The following is a 10,731-nucleotide window of genomic DNA, read 5'->3' on the forward strand; positions in this document are numbered from 1 at the left end:
TCCTCATCTGGGGGTTGAGTTCATATAGTTTCAACAGTAATGATAATGATTGTCTTTGTACCCTTCAGTTGACTGTTTTTTTTAAAAATATAGAATAAAGGTTCTGGCTTCAAGCTGCTACTTGAGTATATTGTGTCACAACGTGTGCTAAATGCAGAGGGATTTGACATTCTTTTTTTAACTTAAATGATATTTTTGTTGTGTAACTTAGGTTATATTTCTGCTTTTGGTACTCTGCAAAGGCATAACACAGTTAATTAATTAATCATTGCCATTATTTGTTCACTATTACATGTTTGCAGAGTGCCAAAATTGCAAATATAACATAAGCTCTGAGTTTACACATGCATAAACTACAGACAGTTTTTGAGTATAATCTTTTGCATGCTTTTATGAGCATGTATAAACCGTGCAAGACAAGATAATATTGGAAAAGCACAACATTCTGCGGTTGTTTTTGGATGATAATATCAAGGATTGTGGTGTATGGTCCTCCTCCAACAGCCCTGGACACCAACTTCATAAGACGAGCCCGGCGAACGCCACAGAGAATGTCAATATTGATACTGCCGTCCATTGTGTTGTGCCAGGAAACGCAAACCCCTGCATTGCTATAAACGGATTTGATTTAAAACAAATCTGGGTTGTAAGACAGCAGCTGAACGAAGGGAAAGGACCAAAAAATCTGCTTGGTTTTCTCACAGCCTGAAGACACCCCACATGAAAGTTGGGAAATATTGCGCGGTGTTTGCAAAGCAACAGGCCCCCCCACCACTACCCCCACTCCTTCCTCAGACCCAATAAAAACCTTGGAGCATAATGCTTTTTGCTCGGCTTTGGCTGAACAGCTGGCACCGATTTCCTTGTTTGTTCACACAATGTTCCTGACGCTTGTTAAAGATGCTGGCCTTTTCGTTTGCGGGTGATAAGGAACCTGGGGTCCCGGTCCCACAGTGCCTATATAAATTGGGACGAGTCTGCCCACAGGGCAGATAGGTTGAGTTAATGTTCTTTTCTACATCAAAGACATAAATCTAAAACATACATGAATGGGGGGGAGGGGGGGATTTGACTCCATGCAAGGAGCACCAGTGACTTTGTGCTGAGTGAGCTCTCAAGAAAGAGACGTGGGATGAAATGAGAACGATCTGCTATTGTGCTCTTGCGAAATGCACAAGTCATGTTTCCATCCTCGCGGGAGGCCAATGGACAAGAAGTGAATGTTTTAAAGTTCAGAGCACTTCTTCCCATTGACGACTGTTCAGGCTTGTGGTGAACGTATGGGCATGGCCTTAGTATGAACTAGTAGAAGTATGCTCTTTTGTGTAACAGAAGAGCTGCATACACTATACCAATGGCAAGACATGCTCTACCAAACTGGATCCACATACCTTGAATATCTGTCTAATATGACACTACTTAATGTATTTCCTTAGCAGACATAATTGTCTAAGTTGTATCATGAAATCTACACTTTTATACACTGTTACCCATAAGGGTGAATGTTTGCAGCAACTGAGGTCACATATTGTCACCTGTTTTATGTCTAAATAAGGTCTTGATAGCAATGAAGGCATTATGAAAAACAAAATTAGGTTCTAAGACATCATTTACATCTTAGTCAAAGACAATTATCAGGGTTTATTTGAGGAAAAAATGGATTTAAAAAAATAAAATGCAAAAAAATTCAAGACAATTCAAAGAGAACTCTTAGGCCAATGTCAACGAACAAGCTCTCTTTCCAACAGAAATGCATGTGTTGGAGTGTAGGAGCGAGGACGTTCTCCTGTCGGCTCAAATGCATGTTCTGTGTTGTTTTTTCATGGATGACCATCCTCATTGTATGGAGGTGGAGGGCAGGTGGATTTGCAGCCAAATGGCCACAAGAAACAAGCTCTTCATTACAGAGGTCATTGCAGTGAAGGCAGGGAAGATTGTGCAACTTCAGCCCAGTGGCCAACTGCACACTGTAGAATATCCACCACCTGATGGGCCCACTGAAGGCATCACAAGGCATTCCAGTAGAATAACAAAATTGAGAATTCACACAACTGCATTTGCAAGGGGGCGAAAGCAGACTTGGGGATTCTCAGTGAGTTTGAAAAGCGCTGATCTTGACGATCTGAATGAGGTAGTAACAGATCACACGCTTCTGCATTCATGATGTTTTACCAGACTAATAATTAAACAGGAGAATGCATTTGTAGTGACAGGACACTCGTCAAAACATTCAGAAACATATTAAACTTCACACTAATAAGTACAGAGAGAAATATAGAAACAACATTTAAATTGCATTCAGACACAGTCTATGTGAGTCAGAGGGCTAAACAAGTGGCAGTAAAAATCCATAAACCCAAGTGCATAAGCAGTATCAGTTATTTGTCAGCCTGTAGGCTCTATTGTAGCTTTGACCACAGTGGTCTCTGAACAGTGTAACAAACTTCAATACAGCATGACTGTATTAATATGTGAAGCACATGCACTGAAGTCATTTGCAGGTGTTCTGACTTGCAAAGCATCTGGTTTTAATAGGACAGATGAGATAATGCTAAGGCAGAGCAGGAGGCAGCTGTGTGGAATATTATCAGAGAAAGTTCCAGATGTCTTCAAACTAGCACTACATCTCTGTTCACTATGAATAAAATGGTCCCATGTAGAATCTCCAAAGGTTCTATACCATGCTGCCATGTCCCTGAATGATTTATGGAAAACCATTTTTAAGGTTTTCAAATTTTTATGGTTCACAAATTACTTTTTTGTGTCAGTCACACCACTTGCCCGATCCATCAGACAAGCATGCCATGATTGTAATTGTAATGCAGTAAAAATGTAGGCCTCCTGTATAATCTACAATTTCTTAGAGCAGGACTGTGAAGCCAGTATGGGTGGCTTGGAGCCAGAGAAAGCTATTTCTATGTCTTTGCCACACCAGCTACTGTCCATTAATTAACTCCGATGTCCCAGAGGACCAGTTTAGCAGGACCTTGGACAGTGCTGACCCTACTCACAGGCAGCACAGCAGCTGCAGCTCACTTCTAATCACCACAGGTGCTACTTTTTTGACTCATCGTGGGCTGTCATTAGGTATAACTGGAATGGAGCTCATGCACACAGTGCCCACCGTATTCCTTGATACATCTTATTAAACAGGAATGAAAAATGTGATGAAACAGATAAACGTATGATATTGAAAAAATAGATTTTTTTTTATCTTTTCATTTTCTATGTCAGACTACTGCTGGTGCTCTGCTTGGCTACAGCTTCTCCCTAGCACTTGTCCTGTATTACCTTTTTATATTTAATTTGTAGCTCGTCTGTTCTCTGTTCGCCGAAGAAATGCTGCATAGCATACAGTAGCTAAGCTCGACCCCTGGAAGTTTCTAAATCAATCACTGCTCCAGTGATCAAGATATCTGTGTGACTAACCCATGTATACCAGCCCCTGGCTATGCTCTGTCTGCCTGGTGATGACTATCTTGCAGCCTCTTGCCCAACACTGGCCTACGCTCTGCCTCGCTGCCTGCTCTGCTGCTCCTGGCCCTGTGTGCTGCCTCTCATGGCTGCTGCCCGCTCGCACGCCATGACCGCTGTTGAATTTGGTCTCCCGCCCGGGAAACTACCTGTCTGCCTCCTCATCCACCCGCCAGCTGTACCGCTTCACCCCCGAGCCATTCTCCTCCCCTTGGCTCTTGCTCAGCGATTCAGTCTCTGCTCTCTTGCTGAGTTGATGGACCATCGCAAGTCCGCTCATTGAGTTTTCCTATTCTGGCTGGGTTTGTCTGCTGAGCTCGTTGCTGGAATCTACGTTTCCGTGATGTAAATGACATGTTGCCATTTACTGGATTCTCTGCGATGCTCCTATTCACTGTTTTTAGTGGATTGTGGCTTCTCTGGTTTAACACACCCCCTCCCTGTTTAGTGATTACTTAAAAAGTAAAAGTACTTAAAAAATAAACTAAGTAAAAACTTATCCCCTCGAACTTTTGCAGCCAAATAACAGTTTTTGCCTCGCCTCTGTTGCTTTTAACCTCTCAGACGCTCACCATCCTCTACCCTGCCAATATGTCCACCGTGATTCAAGATGAAATTGGACAGTGCACTCTACTGCTGGCAGTGCCATTAACTCGGTGTGGTCTAACTGGCGCCCCACTACCCTTACAGTTTTGCCATGCTGTTAACTTTGGCTGATTGCATTCTCCGCAACCTGCTAGTTTCAACACAGGCATCACATAATGCCTCTCTCTGCTAAACAGTCTCTGAATGAAAAAGCTCTCTTGCCACATGAATAAATCATGGAAAGCTTTCTCATCAAACCTTCTGATATTTACTGAACCATGAAAACAACCAGGAGAATTCTTTGTGATGAACTATGTAGCTCCTTCTGGTTATCGTTACTTACAAACCTTGCCCTGCCAGTTGTAGTGGTAGCGTGGCTGTAACATAACATGAAAATTAAGGTACGTTAATTAAACCTGCCAATTGGTAACACTTTTGAATGTTGTTTTTAATGAAGTTGATCATTGATTACCATCTTTATTTATCATTCCCTTAAACATAACCACATATTTTTTGTCAGGATTGTTTGAAACACTTTCTATTGTCTGGATTCATGGTTCATGCTCAAACCTATGTATAGCATCCGCATATGTGTAGAGACACTCGTAATGGTGCTAGATCCTCCTATCCCTTTAATGTTATCAATAGCTGAAATGAGAATCCGAGAGCCCACAGTCAGTTCTCCACAGTCAGTAAGCTACTTAAGCCCCTAAATGACACTATGTTGCCCAGCTCCACTGATGTCTGCAAATATTTAATCCTGTTTTTCCAAAACACATCCTCCAACGCAAACATGCCACTGTCTGCCAAATGTACCCTGTTACCGATGCTGCTCTATCCTGTCCCCTTGTCTCCACTGACATACCTACCTCAACTGACTCCGAGAATAGGCTCTTTGCCATTTACATTTACATTTATTCATTTAGCAGATGCTTTTATCCAAAGCGACTTACATAGGTTACAGTTCTTTACAATGTTATCCATTTATACAGCTGGATATTTACTGAGGCAATTGTGGGTTAAGTACCTTGCCCAAGGGTACAGCAGCAGTGTCCCAGCGGGGATCGAACCGGCAACCTTTTCGGTTACAAGTCCTGCTCCTTAACCACTATGCTACACTGCCGCCATTTCTCTGGTTAAGTCTACTCACATCACCAACCTCATCAGTTCATCTAGAGTGACTATCTGCTCTCAACTGGGCTGCTGTCCTGTTCTTTGCACCTACATAGTTGTCATATATCCCTTCCCTTTGTGCATAAGACTGCTACTACTGTTACTCCCATGCTGCATAATTACACCCCCCCCCATCTCCAACCTCTCCTCAATGCCTCACAACTCCAGAACTCTAAGAGACTCTTCAGTCTGGCTTCCGCCCTAAGCACAGCACTGAAACTGCTCATGTTACAGTAGTGAATGACCCCTTAATGTTTTTTGATGCTGGTTCTCTTAACATCCCAATTCTGTTTGAAGTGGAGTGTTCAATGCAGTAAATCATGAATTTTGAGTAGGCTGTTGAGTCTAGCACTTCACTTAGTTGCTTCAAATCCAGCAGGATCTGTATTACATCTGCTTCAACAGCCATGTCTCTGACTTATCTGATGTCACGCAGGGTGTCCCCCAGGGTTCTCTGCTGGGCCCTTTACTCTTTACTATTTGCATATTTCCACATGGGCACATTCTATGTAATTTTGGTCCACTGTTTCCACTGTTAGACAAACGACGGAGATATATATCAGTACTAAATCTTTCCATGTTGAACCACATTGTCATATTGAAACCTATTTACTAAAAATAAGGTCCTGGTTACAACACAACTTCTTTAATTCAACAGTGACAATTCTGAGATCCTGGTCTTAAGATCTAAGTCTTTCCTCAATAAGACTGGCTTTAATATGGTCAGTGATGGCATTACTCCCCCTTTTCCCTGGTCTGCAACCTTGGTGTCAGCTTCAATTCACCCTATCATTTGATTCACACGTCAAGAACATGTCAAAATCTGTATTTTCCATCCAGAAAACACTGCATGTCATACATGTGATGCAGTGCACACTGAATGCAGCATATGCAAGTGTTGTAGACCTGTTTGATGCATCTCTGTGTAAGATTGCCTACTGCACTCATACTCGTGGAGGTCTTTTGAAAATTTTCCCAGGAGTTAAGATGGGACAATAGGCAAATAAATAGGATGAGGAAATCAAATCATTGCTTTAATTGACTTTGGTATGCCATTTTAATGTGCCCACTGCAGACTCTCTCTTGTGTGCCAGGCCATGCCTGCTGTGCATGGTGTCATTCCCATTCATTTCCCTTTTAATCAAGTGCTGTGCAGCACGGCAAATGTGCTGCTACTGCAGCTGACGTGTTCTGGCCTCAGGCTCTAAAAGGCACATAGACTTTACAGTGGGTGCGCGTCCCTTGGTCTCTCTAATTGCCCTTTGCATCTGGTGGCAGAATCACCAAATTGGAACCGCTGCCAGCTGTAATGCTTGAGGGCTGACGCCCGTGCCCGTGCCACAGGGATCGGCCATGGAGTCAGTCATGCAGTCACCAAACAAACTCCTACAAGGGATTTTGAAAATGAGAAAAAGATGCAAAGGCAAACAAGCAGGGCTGCTATGCACGATTGTGCTGCTGCTCCTCCAACTTTTCACGCCAAAGGTCTTGCACAATCAATAAAGGGGAAACACTTCAAGCAGTTTATTGCTTGGACTAGTGTTTGTTAGCCTCACACTCAGTGGTTTCCGTGCAATGGGGAAGAATTTCCCCTCCCCCTCTATTGTTGTTTATTCAACAAAGTATTAGGCCTCTTGTGTGGTCTTTGTCTTGAGCAGCTTTTCAAAAAACAAATTTTGTGTGTTAAACAAGCTAATTCTGGTGTAAAGAGGAAAAGTGTTATTTTTATGAACAAACAACAGTCTGGCCATTTTTTAAAAAAAAATTTAAAACATTTTTTTTTGGTCTAGTCCAATAGAATAACTACTGAAATGTATGGTTAATTGACCAAAGTGCTTAACCAGAAGATGTATTTATTAATTATTCTTGTTTTACAGGAAAATACACAGTTCTCATGTAACTGCTACTTGAGGATCTATAGCATTTTTGACCAACCTGACCTGGCTTTTTAGAGAATTTTCAGTTTCAGTCTAGTTTTTAATTTTTCAGTCAGTCAGTTCTCTGTGAAGCTGCATAAACATCTCTCTAGTTTGTATGAGAAAAATCGCAATAAAATGCGAATTACCTTAAGCACCTATTGCATTGGAATAAAGAACTCACACATCCTTATTGCTATTGTGTTCCCCTCTCTTGCACATACTACAATGCAGAGGAGAATTAAACTGGTTAAATCCAGTGCTGGGCCTAAGGCTCAGAGCAGGAGGAAACATGGAGGTTAATTGAATAAGAGGATTGTGAGGAAGAAGGCCAGGTTAGACTGAGCCCAGTGGGAGCTACAACATTTTAAAATGCTTCAAGATTACGTTTGGCATTTTTTAAACGTCTGAGAATGTTGTGGTTTCCAATATAATGAATATCTGACGCCCCCTTGGCCAGCTCAGCCCGAGACTGGAAGGAGTGCTGTACACAGATTTGCACCAAATGCACTCTGATTGTGCACAAAGCTGCAAAAACAGAACAGACGCGAGCTGTGTGCTTACATTTGCCTGGGCTTACATTCAGGCCGCATCAATGAGGACTGAAGCAAGGAGGTCAAAAATATTGTATGTGCTTGCACAGAGATATATCTGGATAAGGAAGAAAATGTTTAGGAAGGTGGTTACGTGTGTTTCCCCATGACCAGTAACTATGGTGGCTAGTGTAAGAGGTGAAGGCCCACTTCTATAGAGGTACACTGTTGTTTCAAATTCGTTAACTCCTTGCACATACTTTCGTTGGACTAATCACTTTGTTATAATAAAATATTATAAGAAAAAATATATAATAACTGATAATTACATTAAATTGTAGTTAAGGTTTTCAGCGGAGGTTTGTCGTGAATGATAATTTAAAGAGATTTAGGAGCAGGGTACACCAAACATTGATTGTTCATACAGTATCATACAAACACACTGAAATATAGTTCCACCAAAAACTGAAAGCTTTGTTCAACTGTATAACAATTTTTCTCCAAGATTTTTCATGGTAATACCTGTACACTGTAGATTGTAGGTTGTGGAATGAGGTGGAACCAATATGGCCTCACTCCAATGAAGAACCTGGAAATTACTCAAAATTCATCACAGTATGGAGAAGGTTGATCCAGATAATGCTATTCAGCAACCTCAGGACTGGTGGTGGGAGAGCCGATCGCTTGATTGCTTCAAAAGTGACCCCAGGACCTCTGTGTTTCTGATGGGCGGGGTAACAAGGGTTTTCTTTGTCAAGGGGGAACAGCTGTGTCTTGGCAGAGGGCTCTTTTTACAGGGCCAGCACTTCATTAAACACAATGTGATATAACTTTACTGACTGCAGTTTTAGTGAATCACTGACACTAATAAAGGTCCGTAGGAGTGGAGAGAGGAGTAGTAGTAGTTTTTGTTTCCCTTAATAAAATGGTGTCTTTTCATCCTCTTTGTTGTCGTCTGGCATGTGTATAATTACCTACAGTTTTTGCTGAAGACACAATTAATCATAAGCAAAAGGAGCGGGAAGGAGGTTTGCGTTGTGGGCCGGAGCCGTGAAAGAGGGAGCCGCACATGCCCACAGCACTTTAATGAACCTCCCGTTGGGAGGCGATAGGCTTCCAAATGGTTTCCTGTGACGTTGATTGTGTGTTTGATTTGCGCTTTGAGGGGTTAGCGCTATTCTCGGGGGAGGAGGATCTAGCACGCCTTCATTTCCGCTCACCCAGCAGCCCACATGAATTTGGCAGGGGAGAGCAGTGGGGAAAGCTGTGGAAGCAGTTGTAAAGGCCGACTGTTTTTTCCCCCCACCCTGAAAGACCCCCTTCTTCTGCTCTGGCAGAAGTAATTCCAAAGGTTCTGTGTGACTTAAAGGATTGCTCTAAATCAGGGGTGTCCATACTCATGGCCTCCGGGCCAAACAAGGCCCGCTGCCAGCTTTAATCAGGCCGCCAGCAACAATTAAATAAAAATCACCGAATGTAGCCCTCTGTAATATGTATAAAAGATTTTGTCATACAAAAAGCAATGGGCCATTCTATGTGGTAGGGCTAAGAGTTTAAAATAAAATTTAATGCCTGCCTCACTAGAGACACTAGGGAGCAGTGTCTGTGGTTCTGTCGCTCAGGCTTACCCATGGGTCAAGGGCCATGAGTATGTGCTGATAACTCGTCACGGGTCTATTCTGATTTTTGCTTTATTTTGACTTGACAAGATGACAAAGCCCTAGGGTTATAAACATCCCACAATGTAGGGTAGAGAGAACAGGGGTACTGCTTGTTTTTATTTAACTAGGTCAACAGTCTATGGAAGGGTTGGCACCTACACTAAATCATGATCAGTAATTTATGTATAAATAACAAAGTGTAAGCAATCATATGGATTTCTCCACAAAGAAATGCTGTATTAAGTAATCACAACATGTAACAACCCATTCCAAACTGAAAAGGTTAACTAGGAAATCATGGCTCAGACAAAACTATAGACCACCTCTAGGGACACATTGTACCGAATTTAACATGGCAATAGAAGACAGCAGTAACACTTCACACTTGATTGCTTTTCAATGATATGATACTAGTTTGCCATTGATCCTAATGAAAAAAACATGAACAAGAAAAGTTAAAAACAGCCAGGGAAAGGCATTATCCCAGCTATTTCTTGTCAACTAAAATACACATAATAGAAATCTGGAAATCTCGGAATCTGTTATGCATGAAGCCCCAAAGTCCTTCTGACTGTGGAATGGGGCTTTAGCATAGGCACGAGTTGCTACAACAAGACCAGAAGCTCTTCCGAATAGAGTAACGATCTACACAACTCGTCCAAATCATTTGACACCACGCACTACAGGAACCTCTTCCTCCGCTTTACTTGGTGCACTCTGTCTGCCCATCACTGGCCTGAACAGGAATTAAATCAACGCCTAAAAGACTGGGCATTAGTGTGGAACCACGCACATAGGATTCATGTAACATCTGGAGGAATGGAAAAAATAGTACAACATGCTTTTGTTTTGGGAGATTCCCTGTGGAATCTATGTCAACGTCAGCATTATATTTTTTTTCAGTCCTGGTTTGTATTTTGTACAAATGCAAGAAACGTGCTAAAAACTTGTATTTACAAGCTACTGCTGTATCAGGGATATGGCTGAATGACGTCAGTGGAGAATGACCATAGGGCAGTTATGCTCAACTTGTGTAAATCCAACAACAACAACAGCAACAAAAACACTGACATTTTTGTGTAACAAGCTTGGTAGGTGGTATCGGGTCTACATCGATTTTTAATGCTTTCAAATGCCATTAAGCATTCAAAACATAAACTGCTTATATGAGCTGGTAAGCATGGAAGCACATCTGTTTTGGAAGGTAGAAGAGTAGTAATCATTAGTATCTTCATATCCTCATTTGTAACTTCTGGTTTACCATAGACAAATGGCATAGTATAACCAGGTACACGTATAACCAGGTATGTTCTTGTACTGATAAAACTACATGTGAAAACCTATCCTTATGATCCTTAAGAATATGCCCACTTTTTACATTGTATGCGA

Source organism: Megalops cyprinoides, chromosome 13 (assembly GCF_013368585.1).
Source record: "Megalops cyprinoides isolate fMegCyp1 chromosome 13, fMegCyp1.pri, whole genome shotgun sequence".
NCBI lineage: Eukaryota > Metazoa > Chordata > Actinopteri > Elopiformes > Megalopidae > Megalops > Megalops cyprinoides.